The sequence below is a fragment of the Silene latifolia genome, chromosome X (assembly GCF_048544455.1).
Source record: "Silene latifolia isolate original U9 population chromosome X, ASM4854445v1, whole genome shotgun sequence".
Lineage (NCBI taxonomy): Eukaryota > Viridiplantae > Streptophyta > Magnoliopsida > Caryophyllales > Caryophyllaceae > Silene > Silene latifolia.
The window spans coordinates 174663029-174679223 of record NC_133537.1 but is presented as its reverse complement, the minus strand read 5'-3'; the positions used below and the strand labels follow the sequence as shown (position 1 = coordinate 174679223).

The window sequence follows — 16195 nt, the reverse complement described above, 5'->3', positions numbered from 1 at the left end:
ATACGGGTCTCGACACGGTCCAGGGTGACCTTAAGAGCATTGAGTAGGCTGGCTAGCTGAGCAGTTGTAACATATCTGTTGTCGTTGTTGTTGTTGGATGAAGCTGAAGACGGGGCCATGGTTCTGAGGCATAAAAACGGCTCACATTACAACTCAATCCGACACGGTTTAAAGACTGAACGCAGACAACACAAAGGACGGAACAAAGATCGGACACAACACAACGAGGGTGACTGTGTTTGGTACCTCGGTGCCGACTCAATTTATAATGTGACGGTGTTGACCGAACTTTGACTCATGTCCAACGTAGTGGCGTGACGTCGTTGGACGTGTCTCGTGGTGAGACGACTCATAAGTAAAGACCCATAAGTACGTTTGCTTCAACTCGATAGACACGAGGCGGAATTGGAATTGTGGACTAAAGTTTTCAAAAATAGAGATTTTCAAAAAGATTCATTTGTCGCTTTATGGACGGCTTCCGAAGATAGGGATATCCGCAAGTCGGTCAGTTGAAAGGTTGTCTTAAGTTTGTTTGCGAAAGACGGTTTGAGTTTGAGTCAGCTCGAAAAACAATGTACTGTTTTCCAAGACGGTTTTTTGAAATTCAAAATTGTATGTTTTGAAAATCGAGTTTGAAATGTTTGAAAAGATCTTGGGGACGGTGCATAGTCCTCGGGATCTCGAAAGTGTCTCGAGAAAAGGGTGTGTGCTTTTCTCGGGTTTTGAAAGAGCCATTGTCGGCGCGAGACGGGTTAAAATCCGTGTCTTAACGAGGCGATTATAACGGCGTAAAAAGGTGTTTTGAAATGGTTGTCGAAAATCGAGTTTAAAAATCGTCAGTACGACGGCCTAGAAAGGCGTGTTAAAGTGGTTGTAAAAAACCGGGTTTGAAAATAGTCATTACGACGGCCTAGAAAGGCGTGTTAAAGTGGTTGTAAAAAATCGGGTTTGAAAATCGTCATTACGACGGCCTAGAAAGGCGTGTTGAAAAGCAATGGTTGGCGAAAGACGGAGTTTTGAAATGGCCATTATAACGGCGCAAAAAGGTGCTTTTGAAAGTTTGAAAATGACGCGGAAGGACTTATGATCACATAACACATAAGCACTCGCGGTTTCATTATATTATGCATAATGCTGACACGGGTTTTGGCTTAAAAGGGTGGGTTACACACCAAGCAATCAAACCCTGATTTTCGAGAGGGATACCAATCCAAACAAAATGTGTAAGGAGGGTGCCCTAGTCTCGTGCTCGAAGGTGATGAAAGCTCTTTGATGAAACAGAAATGTGTATCGTCAACGGTATGCTTGACTCAATCGAGATTCAAAACGCGGGGATGAGAAAACTCACGCCGACGAGACGAGCCAATTGGTCGAAAAGGGTTAGGTTATGGGCCCGGACAAGGAACCCGGCCGTGACCGTAATATCAATTAATGCATTTCAACCAAGACCTCATTCGAGTCTCACCATCTAGGGATCACAAAGACACAAGTGTCCTAGTTATCCCCAGCGGAGTCGCCAATCTGTGGACATAGCCACCTACACGCTTAGCCGATCTGTTGGACGTATAGCGTTCTTTTGAAAGCCATGCTCGGCGGCATAAGAATTCTTTCGACTGGATTGTTTTAGATTGGTCGGTTTCGTCTCGGCAAGGGTCTTGAAACGATTAGAGTTATTCGGAGTCGCCACCAAGCATTTGTGGGATGCTTGGAACCCGTTCGAATCCACTTTATACCTAGGTCAACCAAGGCAAAAAGAGGTGTTTTACATAGGTACTAAAGATAAGGAATCGTCCCACTTTAGCATCCTATCTCTAGAATGACTCTCGTACGCCCTGCATAAGGTCGTCCACTATCCAAAGTTTCTGAGTAAGAGGTGAAGGTACGTATTGGGAAGCCCTTTAATCAGACACCCAATCCTGCCATGAGCGCCTCTACTGATCGATCTTGGTTGGTTGAATGCAAAAGTTGATAAAACGGGTAAATGCATGAATGCGCATCCACTAGTTTAAACCTAACATGTGAGCTTTCTATGTCGGTTGATTTAATCCAAGCATCAAGTATAAGATGTCAAGTTGGATTTATGGTTGATTTGCATGCAAGACGGAAATTAAACATCCATTTACCGAGTTAGGTTTATGGTGCATAATGTGATCCATTTGTTTTAGTAAGGCGTTTTGCAAATATGGTGTTTGAATGAGCAAGTTCGTCGTCTGATCCGTCCTATATTCAGGTCAACCGAAGTCGGGATCGTCCTAGACAAGTGCTGGAAGGGGAACAGACCCTGTATTAGGCAGCCAGAAGAGGCGCGAGCCTATTGGCGATGCAAAAGGGTCTCCCCTGGTTTGAAAATAGAAAAAAGAGTGGCATGTTTAGGCGCGAGTCAGTCAACGATGGAAGACGTGTTCTGACTATTGAAAAAGTTTGTCAAATGTTTTGAAGAATGGGTGTTTGAACCCGTTTTGGTTTGAAAAGGCCGTTTAGGCCGCCTTTGTGTTGATTTGAAGAACGAGACTTGAATAATCGTCATTGTTTTGACAATATTCGATGTCGGGTTCGATTTTGTAAGCTTGACATGAATAGCTTTGAAAATGATTATGAACTAATTGTTTTAAGTTCATTTGAATATAATTAGTCGATATTCATCATCGTACTCGGGCTAAAACCCGACATGGTATGTGGAACAAAGGATGACTTTGTATTGGTGACTAATGCATTTGTTTTGAAAATGTAAAGAAATGATGAAAGGCTTTAAAATACCCTCCAAAATGTAAAGAAATGAAATAAAAGGTTTTAAAATACCTTTTAAAATATAATTAACCAAATATTATCACTGAAAGACGGATTAAACCGTCATGGTATTAAGAACCAAGGGTAAAAAAATGCTTTATGGTTAAAAACTTGTAAAAATGGTTTGAAAATACTTGAAATGGTAAAAACCGATTACGAATATGAAATGAAAATAAAGGAGATGAATAGACCAAACACGGTTTGGATTTGAGGGTGAGGCAGGCTGCTTTAGGCGCGAGCCTGTGTGCTACGTAAGTAGCCTCTGCCTCAACCAAAAATCCAGTTTTGGCTCATTCTTCCCATGTTTTGGACCATGTTATGCATGATTTAGCATGTTATACTCATGAACCATATGAAAACATGATAAAAGAAGTTTTTTACACCCTCATACTTACATGCTAGGCTTATGGCGAGAAATCGACGTAAGTGTATCAACTCATTTGTTCGGAAAACTCGGTTTAAAACCGTTTTGGTAAGTAAAATGAGTGTTTTGTTAAGTTTAGTGATGGTGTAGTGGTCGAGATGGTCGGTCAAGTGATTTAATGCACGATGACGATACCAAACAATGTGTAAGGCTTGTGTTTACGATCGGTAGGTCGTAAACACGTGTCGGATTGTGACTTGAGAAGTCGAGTCTAGAATTTTAAGGGAGAAAAGAGGGGGCGGACACTCGCGTCACTCTCAAATGGTGGCATTTGAGGGGTATTTATAGGAAAATGAGTGGTTGTGTGAGTTTTGTGCGACGTGGCCACTTGGGCTGCTCAAAGAGGCGCGAGCCATGTAGCACGTCTTCGAGGTGTCTTGTCTCTATCACACGAATGTAATCATGATTTGTTCTATCCTAGGATTTGGATGAATATGTTTGGTACTTGACTATGTAAGATTCCGTAAAATCTTAACATAGAAGCATTTGAATGGTTTGTTTTTTGTGTTTGACTCGGTTTGACTCGTTGTTGGAGTCGGGATTTGAATTTTGAGTCGGTTTTTGGTCCGGTGTTGGTTTTGACTCTAGTTAGTGTCATTGTGACCCCGTTGTCATGCATTAAACACTCCAGGTACTTTTGAAGAGTTTGAAATGTTTTATTTTCGAAATCGTTTTAAGTTTTCCGATGTAAAGTTATACACAAACTGTCGATCAAACGCTGCGATTCCTAAGCATGTTGTAGTCCGATAATCATCGGGTGTTGTTAGGTTCATATACCTCTTATTAGACTCCTCTAATAGTGAACTAATTAACTCATTAATTACTTGTTCTTTGGATCTAGTGCATGCATAACAAAATAATAGATTTATAAGAAAACAATGTCCCTTACATTGTTAGTTTCGGTTTTGTGGGCACAAGTATGGTCTCCTACCTTCACTTGTTCTTGAGCTATGATGAGTAATAGGATGATCCTCCAAAGACTTCAAGTATATAAGTCACTCCTCTTGATTGCACCCAAGATTATCCCTTATCTCTACTAAATAATATTTGCTAGATATTAGTTTAGTAGTTTACCTTAAAATTGATTACTAATACTCATATATTACACTAATAATATTAGTAATGTGATTGAACAAATTTAATCATCATTTCTCTAGTTTTAGAGAAAGATGAACAAGAAATGTGAGAGAGAGAAAAAGGTTTTTCATGTGGAATAATGAATGAATGATAAGAGACAAAAATGAGAAAAATTCTCATCACTAAAAGGAGGGGTGCCGTGAAAGTGGAAGGCTCTCTTCCAAAATATGGCATCTCTTTTTCCTTTTACACTTCTCAATATGGTAGGCTTGTAAGGCTATGTAGTGTAGGTGCAATTATTTAAATTTTATCACATAAAATAATATAACCACAACCCACTAATACTCCTTCCATTTCGGTCCAATTCATAAAATGGACTACCATTTTATTTTGTCAATTTGTCATTTGTCACACAATATGTCACATGTAGTATGTTACATTTTATTAATTAATTTAATGCATATTTATCACATAAATATCATTTTATAAATTAATTAAATTACATACAACAAATTGACTAGTGATACTTGATCACATAAATAAAATGAGTCATATAATTATAATTCACAACATCTTGTAATTATAATTAACAATTCATTCTTATCTCTATTGTTTCTCAAACAATAAGCAATTTTAGTAATAAAGCATTTTTATTACTAAAATAAATCTTATTTAATCCTATTACAATAAGATATAAATATTCTCTCTCACAAATTGAATTATTCAATTTTAAGGAATTGATCAACTTGTATCGTCATACAATTAATCAACATTACAGATTAGGGCATCATCCTTTAGGTGTGACCTTAAGGGATCAACTGACCACCACCGTCTCAGGACAGTAACGTCAAACTCTAGAAAGCCAATCGTTACCGATTAATGTTGATCAGTTCACTATATAATGAATCATCCCTTACGTATTCTTTATATGAGATTTAATTATGATATTAAATCATGTGATCGCACTATTGTTCAGGACACATTTTCCAACAATCTCCCACTTGTCCGAGACAAGTGTGCGTCACCAATTCTCTTGTCCTATTACAATCTCCCACTCAATGCAAGGTGTCTTGCAGGTCGTACTTACATTTGATCATATCTTGAGTGGTTTCCTCGATCCGGAGAGTAACTGTCACCACCGGAATTATCTGCCATAGATACCTTCCGAGCGTGGCCACGCATTTCCAATTAACTACTCCTCGAGTGGCCTTGAGATTTCAAAAAACCCTGACAAGGGGTGGACAATTCCTATCGCCCTATTCCCTTCGTTCAGCCACAGTCCATCATAACCCAAAATATACCCAGTTTGACCTCATTTACGAAATCGTAGAGTATAAATCTAAGCTAATCAGAAGTTGTGCCAACTTGGGCGAAGAGTCTCTAGTCAAAAGAATTGACTCATAAGAATAGTATAGTAGCTCTTGCCACGACCAGGCTTTATGAATTACCAGAACTCTATTAGCGGTCACTGCCCGACAGAGTGTCCCATACAGTCTGCCTATGTGATCGACTAGTCATCCCATATGACTCTATGGCACTTGAACTTGCCATCAATTGCATCACACTCTAGTCACTTCGAGACGTCACCTCATATAAGTAACTAGGGGCGAATACCATGTCAATCCAGTTCACTTTAATGGGGTTCAATTTGTCTCTACAACGTATTCGGATACGACAAGGTAGCGGGTGAGTTTAATGAAACTCAAACGATAAATGCGATTATCACATATGAATAGTCAATACGCTATTACTACTTCATATCTTATAATCTTTAGTGTATTTTTAACACTAGTTAAAATGCAATAAAAGTTTGGCAAGTGGATATACCATATATCCATATATTCCAACTTTTTCAATTGATATTTCCTTTTATTCAATGTTATTTCTATTAACTTGAATTTATTTCTAAGTATTTGTCTAGTCTTCTTGCTAGACTTGGGCTCTTTAACTTGAAAGATGCTCCCACTGTTATCGCATAACTTGTGATAAAGTCATTTATAGAGGGATTCACCCTTAATCCCTACGTTGACCATTTTATCACAATTTACTTAGATTCCTTTTGTAGTATTTGCAATGCGCGAAACTAAAACACTTTTCTTAGTCTCTTACTCCTAAGTCAATAAGATGTCCTAGGATTTCAACAAATCCCTTTAAGTTTGGAAACTAAAGTTTGTGCAACCCTTCAACACCTATCTTAGTTTATCAACCAAACATATGAACAAGTCTTCAATTGTTCTTTAAGGCTTTCTCAAGCCATATCATGGGAATTATCTTGTTATTGACTCATCATGCCCTAGGCATATATCACATCATGACATGTGTGTCTGTTGGCATACATGATCATTCTAATGACGGAAACATTAGCACACGATTTCATGTAGTCAACAACTTAATAGGTACAGTGAACGACTATGATTCTATCATAGTAATTCCACTTTCATCATCATGAATAACCCATTCAACCTTGTTGATGTACAACAGATACGAAAGATATTATCATCATAAGACTCTTAACCCTATGCCAATATTCTCTCACACAGATTCAGAAATCTTAGAATATATCGCACCCTTTCCTAGTCTCCCAATCGCTCTTGACAGAAGAGAGCATTGGTACATTATTCTCAATAATTAATATGTTATCAACATATAAGACATAGAAAAATAATTCTAGCTCCCACTTAACTTCATGTATAATCATGATTCTTCAATCATGTGAATGAAACCATTCACTATTATCACATGAATGAAAAGTATAATCCTTTAATGCTAGCTTAAGACCATCTTGTGATCACTTAAGATAGCTACGCATAATATGTTAGGATTCTTAGATCTTCATCTAAGGTTTTGTGTTTCAAACACTTCCTTCTCTAAATTCCCATTTTAGAAGAGTGAATTTCATTTGCTATTCTTTATTAAAATGAAAATGCGGCAATTCCTAACATAATTAATTTTGATCAACATCTTCATGTTAATCTATGCTTTTAAGCACTCTGAAGCTCTATTCACTTTAAGGAGACCCTCGCCTTTATGTAAATCTACTCTTGAGTAACTATTTTCGGATTGTAATGCTATGGCTCGTATGTAACAAAGTCGATTTAGGACAATACCATTACTTTCAAATAAGACATGTGCGCTAAACTCCCACTAAACTATACTCACATTCTATCTTTATAGATTATAGTTCCATTACTTTCACAAAGTAACACTTTAACTATAAGACATGTTTGTAACAATCTCATCTACTCCCACTCTATCTCTTAGAAATAGCTCTATCTTCTAAAGAGATAGCTTTGTGAGACACAAACATATATGGTGGAGTATTAGGAGTTTATCTAGACTATGCATTAGCTTTCAAAAGGCCATCCCTATCATGGCAGTTTGATTTATATAATATGCGAGTCTAATCCATGTGATTTGTTAAATAGACTCTCTATTTCAGGTATTTCTTGGTTGACCATCCGTTTAAAATTACGTGTCCGTTTTGGATTGCAAATTCCTAAAATTGAGTTCAACAACTCAAACCGACTCATATTAGTTCGATCTTATGGGTAATGACACTAGGTCATAATCCATCTTTAATAAATCAAATTTATTACTTAGATCTTTGCCACTACGATCGGATCGTAATACTTTAGTCTTTTCTTCAATTGGTTCTCTACACCATTTAGAAATTTTTCAAATTTCTCAAATGCTTCACTATATATTTGATTAAGTAAATATACCCATATCTACTTAAATCATCGGTAAAAGTGACGAAGTAGTCATAAATTCTCCTTGTGGCAATGCTCATTAGAACACATACATCGGCATGTATTAGTCCCAACAAATCACTTCCTCATGTCCCTTTACCGCTAAAGGAAGTACAAATCATATTGCAAAGGAGACAAGATTCGCATATTCCATATGATTGAAAATCAAATGGTTCACTAAATCCAGTCGACACTAGCCTTTAATGCGATTCTTATTTATGTAACTTAACTGAAAAAGTCAAATGTACAAATCATTTAGATTACTAGTTATGAGTCTTTTAAATCGTATTATGTAGATATCATTGCTTGAGTTGGAAGTGTCTAAAACATGTATATCATTAAGATAAGTGAAATGGTTCAGAGTCATGTCTATTTTTTAACAAAATACAACAATTGTCTTTGATGGCAAAATATAAATCCTTTCATGTCTCACATAGAAATGGAAATAATGTTTTAGACTAAGTGGGTACATAATGACAATTATGTAAATTACAACTCAAAGTTATTAGCTAAAACAAGTACATAAGTCCCACTTGAAGTGGCGGCTACCCTAGTTCCATTTCCTTGTCAGATATTCATGTCACTCTTGTTTAGCTTTTCCACATTTCCAAGTCCCACTTGGAGTAACAAGCCCAACTTTGATATCTTCCAAATACTTGGGGCAATTTCGCCTCCAATGGCCCATAATATTACAATAATGACATTCCTCATAGGATTTGGCACCCTTCTTGGTCTTGGTTTTGGTAGTCCCGCTATCCATTTCCAATTCATAATCAGGTTTGGGGTTTTCGCCCATTTTTGCCTTCCCTTTATAAATACCAATACTCCTTTCATTTGCAAGGACATTCTTGCTAGAACTCCCACTGAATTTAACATTTCTCTTTGTTTCTTCAAACAAGGATGCCTTGGGTTTTGTAAGTTTTTCTTCACAAGATTTTCTTTCCAAGGTGGTGGGCAATAATATTGGAGTGGGTGGAGTGTATGTGGTAAAGAAGCAGAAATTTCCAGCCTGACCAATGCCAACGCGTAATTCTCTAATCGTATCATTGTCATAATCGGAGCATTTTTCATCGTATGATTGGAGCTATGAATTAAGAGTGATTGGTGTAGAAGTATTAGATGAATTCATTGCATATAATTAACTACAAAAATGGAAATGAAGGAAATAATTAACATCTATCGTTTTTAATAATACAAGTATATTTGTAAACAAGTATTGCATCTATGTAGTGACCTCCGCCCAACTAACATAAATGATTCCGAGATCCAAATTCATATTAATACGGGTACGGTAACCCGAGTCATCCCTTATTAATATAACTCGGTGGATTAACTCTTTAATCGATTCTAGTTTTAGAACTCTCGGTCGATAAAAATTACTCTAATTCTCATCTTTAGCCCGGAACACATGTGACTACGGTCACGAATACTTCTGTTGAGCTCAATCCAAATTTCGATGTAATAAAATTTTACTACCCCACTTCGCCAATGTAACAAGGTTTGTATTACGGTAAAGCCGGCTCAACTTGCCTTATGAAATTGGTACTTCATGGGTTTCTACTTTTTGGCAAGGCTAATTCTCAATTATTATATGTGAGAGGTCTTGTCAATTTATTATCTATCACGTTTTAAGTGAACTAAAGCAGTGAACTACGATAATTATAATTGACACGGTCGATGACTCGATATGATATGCATGTGTTGTTATGGCGATTTGGCAATGCATGCAACATATTAAAAGAAATGCAAAGCAATAAATAAAATTTCCTAGTATGGCCTTCCTTAATAGAAAATCTAATAATCTATTACATATTCGGAAACCAACTCCTTTGGTCCCTTGAATCTTCAAGTGGCACGCCTCCCAAGACACCGTCTTCGTCGGATCACCTTTCCGAATGGCACCGTCTTTGAAGATGCTCCATAATTACAAATAATAATAAAAATACAAATCTATTCCTATTATACATTTTTAAAATGGAAAAACTAATAAAAATAAAAATAAAAGTGATACGAGATCACATTAAATTACAACCGAATCAATATTCCCTTTCATTACGGGTAATATCGATTAAAACTAAGGCCATACTAAGATAAAATTACATAATTCAAAAATACATAAATAAAAGACATTCAACCATTGAAATATGCAGTATTATAATATGTACCTATCATGTCAAATGATGTGCCAAATCGCCCTATTTAACTTATGTCGTACATATAACCCGGTTTTATGGAAATGCGTGATAATAACCTTTTAAAATCACTAATTAACACTTAAATCACATATAAGCTCAAGTTAATTATCCTAACACTTTTTAGGACTCAAAAATTAGTCATCACATAATTTTTGACAATAATTCAACTTGATTTAATTTTATGCTCATTTTTGACCTTAAAATCATATTATTTATGAAATAAATCCAAATTAAATTATAAAAATTTCAAAATTTGAATTTTAAATTTTTGAACATTCTGAAATAATTCCATGACACTCATAATATCAAAAATCATGGTTAAAATTTTAGAATTAATTTTGAGAAAATATAGTTGCAATTTATCGGTTTTATCTCATAAAACATCTAAAGTATCCAAAAATTATTCCCATTAATTTTACAACTTTAGATCTGATAAGTGGGATGTTTATGCAACCTAAAATTATTTTCTCATGCAATGCAAATCGTTTTACCTATTTATGCTAAAATAGTCACTATTTATGCCATTTTTACTCTAAAAATTCATAAATCATGCTAAAAGAGATATTTTAATCTCAAAATTTATATACACTCTGTAAATTATGCATGTGACAACATATTAAAATCTCATGGCCTAATTCGAAATTTAACTATTTTTAACCATTTTACCTCTTTTAATCCATTTTTATCTCATAAAAATCATTTATCATGCAATATTAATCCAATTAATGCGAGATTTTACACACCACTTGTAAAATATGCATGTGAGGTCATATAAAATTTTGAAGTTTATAAACTTAGTTTAACTATTTTTAGCATTTTGATTCCCATTTTAGTCATAAAAATGTAATAAAATGACCAAAAATCCTTAAAATGAGCAATAAATTTACATAAATCATAAAAATGACCTAAAAACATTTTAGGACCATAATATATAACATGAATGGGGATTTCGTGGCTTATACTTATAAATCACAAATTTTTAGTTTTATATGTTAACATTTTAACTCGGAAAAACAATAACCGATTATGCATGCAACATACTTATGCTCTGATACCACTTGTTAGGTTCATATACCTCTTATTAGACTCCTCTAATAGTGAACTAATTAACTCATTAATTACTTGTTCTTTAGATCTAGTGCATGCATAACAAAATAATAGATTTATAAGAAAACAATGTCCCTTACATTGTTAGTTTCGGTTTTGTGGGCACAAGTATGGTCTCCTACCTTCACTTGTTCTTGAGCTATGATGAGTAATAGGATGATCCTCCAACGACTTCAAGTATAGAAGCCACTCCTCTTGATTGCACCCATGATTATCCCTTATCTCTACTAAATAATATTTGCTAGATATTAGTTTAGTAGTTTACCTTAAAATTGATTACTAATACTCATATATTACACTAATAATATTAGTAATGTGATTGAACAAATTTAATCATCATTTCTCTAGTTTTAGAGAAAGATGAACAAGAAAATGTGAGAGAGAGAGAGAAAAAGGTTTTTCATGTGGAATAATGAATGAATGATAAGAGACAAAAATGAGAAAAATTCTCATCACTAAAAGGAGGGGGTGCCATGAAAGTGGAAGGCTCTCTTCCAAAATATGGCATCTCTTTTTCCTTTTACACTTCTCAATATGGTAGGCTTGTAAGGCTATGTAGTGTAGGTGCAATTATTTAAATTTTATCACATAAAATAATATAACCACAACCCACTAATACTCCTTCCATTTCGGTCCACTTCATAAAATGGACTACCATTTTATTTTTTCAATTTGTCATTTGTCACACAATATGTCACATGTAGTATGTTATATGTTATTAATTAATTTAATGCATATTTATCACATAAATATCATTTTCTAAATTAATTAAATTACATACAACAAATTGACTAGTGATACTTGATCACATAAATAAAATGGGTCATATAATTATAATTCACAACATCTTGTAATTATAATTAACCATTCATTCGTATCTCTATTGTTTCTCAAACAATAAGCAATTTTAGTAATAAAGCATTTTTATTACTAAAATAAATCTTATTTAATCCCATTACAATAAGATATAAATATTCTCTCTCACAAATTGAATTGTTCAATTTTAAGGAATTGATCAACTTGTATCGTCATACAATTAATCAACTTTACAGATTAGGGCATCATCCTTTAGGTGTGACCTTAAGGGATCAACTGACCACCACCGTCTCACGAAAGTAACGTCAAACTCTAGCAAGCCAATCGTTACCGATTAATGTTGATCAGTTGACTATATAATGAATCATCCCTTACGTATTATTTATATGAGATTTAATTATGATATTAAATCATGTGATCGCACTATTGTTGAGGACACATTTTCAAACAGGTGTTTGTTGGAGTCTCATCAGATACTGGGTATCTACACATACAATTACAATCTATCATCAACAATACTCCCAATAATCCCCAATTCACCCAATTAGGGTTTAAACAAAACTAATGAATCGACATAAAAACGGCACAACGATATTACCCACAATATGACGCTCTCAACGGTATAACGAATTCATAAATCTGACAACTCTAGCCTCTTGACTTTGATAGCAATTCGAGAGAAGAAGTTAAGTTGTTTTGTTTTCTTTTGTAAAAGGTTTAGAATAAGGTAAAAAGATAAAAGTAACTGACGATTCCACTTTATATAACTTTCACGCGTTGCTATCAAACCCGGCCAAAAACACGTATAACCCAACTTACTTGATCGAGTAACTAAGGTACTCGATCGAGTACCGCCTACTCGGTCGAGTTGCCCTTACTCGATCGAGTACCCATCAGGCAGAACACAATACGAGAGGAAGTGTAGGAGTCCGGTGTGTTGGGACAATAGCGGTGAAGCTTTGGTTTTGGGGCCACAAATGGTACAAGATATGGTTTAGCAAGTTCACTTGATTCGATAAAAGATGAAAGCAGCTCAAGATCGGCATAAGTGTTATGCGGATTTGCATCGCAGGGACATTGAGTTTGCAATGGGTGACAAGGTTCTCTTGAAAGTATCACCTATGCGCAGCGTTATTAGGTTTGGCAAGAGAGGGAAGTTGAGTCAGAAATTCATCGGTCCATATGAGATTTTGGATCGGGTAGGTGAAGTAGCTTATCGGCTAGCTTTACCACCATCTCTCGATCGGGTATATAATGTTTTTCATGTGTCGCAACTTCGGAAGTATGTGAGTGATGTGACTTATATTTGTGCACATTTAGTCCCCGAACTAGCCTCGTTCCTATGCTTTATAACGCTTATTAGGGTCGTTTCTTATCTTTAGTTCCCTACTTTGCATATTCTTTGAGGTTTTGTGTCCTTGGTAGGAGAGGATTGCTAACCTTGCATCTATGGAGCAAAGTAGAGCTAAATGGAGTGCATCTAATGACCAAGCATCGAAGAGGAGACCATTACTAAAGGCCTAAGTGAATAAATGAAGTAGAAATGGGCAATGATGAAGAGCCTCATGACCTCCCATCGATCCCCACGGATCCTTGGGCAGTCAAAGAAGAAGAAGAGGAGCTGATCAAAGATCCGGGCGACTCAAGCTTGATCCAGGCATCCCGAGCCCAAGTAGAGCAACTCTACCCTCAATCCGGGCGTCTCAAGCCATGATCCGAGCGTCCTGAGCTCAGGTCGAGCGGATCCTTGGGCAGCACGAGTTTGCTTCAATGATAATCCGGACGGCTCCCTCTAGGACTTGCAAAGCACTTATCATATTCTTAGGGACTTAATCGTCATTTAAGCCCTTAGTTACCCTAATACTTGTACTTAGTATAAATACCCCATTGTGTTACGGGATTAAAAAAAGAAGTTTATCAAGTTATAATTAAGCATTAATCATATTTATTTACTATTAATCAAGTTGTAATCACTCATCTAAATATTAATCAAATCTCAAATTCTCTTTAATCCTTCAAGTGTTCTTAGTTTTAGTTGGGTAATTTGAAGATTATTTGGTTTTATTGTAGAGTTGACAACTCTTCATCATTCATCAAGTGTTCTTCTATTATTCTTTGCTTATTATTTGGATCATCCTCAATTTGGTGTAATCCTTTTTACCCTTGCTTATTTATTACTTTACTCATTTATCATGTTTAACTTTGCTAATATGATCAACACCTTTATTAGCATGTTTACCATAATCATGAGTGAGTAGTCTCCTAGCTAGGGTTAATGGGGGATTAGAGGAACTATAACATGGGGGTAGATTCATACTTAATCTAATATGTTATCATAAGATTGCTTGCATGTTGTAGTGTTAACCTATGCACATGTTATGCTTGATAAAATGCTAGACTATAAAACCTTGCATTTGTTCATCTCTTATTTATTCAACAAGACTTGTAAGATATAAACTAACTCGAGTCTTGTTAGACCATACATAAAAGTGAATAGGAAGAAAGTAAGTCGACTTGTAGGTATTGTACAGTTTAGACGACTCGGCTCCGGGACCCAAATCTTCCTATGAATCGTAAGATATAAACTAACTCGATTCCACTACAACAATAATTTGCTTGCAACTTTGAAAACATGTTTGTATGATCACCACCAAGAATCCCCTATGAACCCATGACACCCTAGTGCTTTAATCTATTGTTTACAAACCCCCACTTTACTTGCTTGTTTTACTTTCATTTCTCTACATTTTATTGTTATAGTAGTTTAGCTTGATACCTCAAATCTCAACCCAATCTGTGACACTCTAAGACGTAGCTTTCTACAACCGATAACTTAATTCAGTAACCGTCCTTTGGGATCTGACCTTTACTTACCACTCTTCTAAGAGTAGTTTGTTTAGTTATAAATATTGTTTTTGTTGGTTGACTTAGACGACAAAGTTTCAAACCGCACCAAAAATGGCGCTGTTGCCGGGGACGGTGTTCACTGGAATTGTTATCTTTTGTTGTTTTTAGTTGTGTCTTTCTTAACCTTGGGGAAGTCAAACTCCTCAAGGTAGTTTAATTTGTTTTCTAGTTATTTGCCTTTTGCATGTCTAGAAGATCACAAGGTAGACATTTGCCTATTGATCCCGAAATTGAAAGATCCTTGACCAATCTTAGAAGAACCGCTAAAGGGACTTCAACAAGTTTGGGTATTGGAGAACTTGTGGATATCGGTGGTGTCCAATTGGATAGTGTTGTGTTTACCAACCCTTTTGCAAGAGAAGGACAGGAGAACCCAATTCAAAACCAAGCACAAATCAACCCACAATGCCTAAGTTTTCATCTCATTCCGTACCAACCGAGGAGAACCTACCAAATGGTACTCCAACACCACCTCACTTAACCGGTAATTTCATTGCCAAATCTGAAGTCATACAACTAGTTGAGAGAAGCCAATTTGGAGGGATGCCTAGTGAAGATCCTCATCTACACATGGAGACTTTTTGTGACAATTGTGATGCTATCTCTCAAACCGGAGTAACCCAAGACCAAATTCGATGGGTGTTGTTTCCTTTTTCCTTGATCGGAGCTGCAAAGCAATGGTTGAAGAGCCTAGACAAGACAGCTCTTGGAATTTATTAATCGAAGAAGTTAGCACTTGCCTTCTACAAGAAGTTCTACCCTCCGGAGAAGACTAACATGTTGAGAGCCCAAATCACCGGGTTCAAGCAAAGGGATGAGGAATCATTATATGAAGCATGGGAGAGATTTAAGGACACTTGTCACTCTTGTCCACACCATGGACTTAGTGAGTGGTTCCTTGTTCAACAATTTTGGAAGAATGTGCTTAATATGGGGTCCAATGGTAGGTTCACCGACATTGATAACAACCAAACATGGCCCAAAATCAAAGAAATGGCGGTTCATAATTCCCAATATAGTAGACCACGAAAGGCCACTAGAAGAGGAAAGCATGAGGTAGATTCCATCACACAATTGGGTGCTCAACTAAGTGCTTATATCAACACCATCAACTTGAAGTTTGAGAAAGCCAT

The 16195-nt window shown here is 36.0% G+C and overlaps 1 non-coding gene across 1 annotated transcript; it reads right to left on the bottom strand.

Moving 5' to 3' along the window:
* Positions 1–15839: 15839 nt before the first annotated feature.
* On the bottom strand, positions 15840–15946 carry LOC141625037 (small nucleolar RNA R71). The gene has a single exon (XR_012534836.1). It is a non-coding gene; the product is annotated as a small nucleolar RNA R71 (small nucleolar RNA).
* Between the last annotated feature and the right edge of the window lie 249 nt (positions 15947–16195).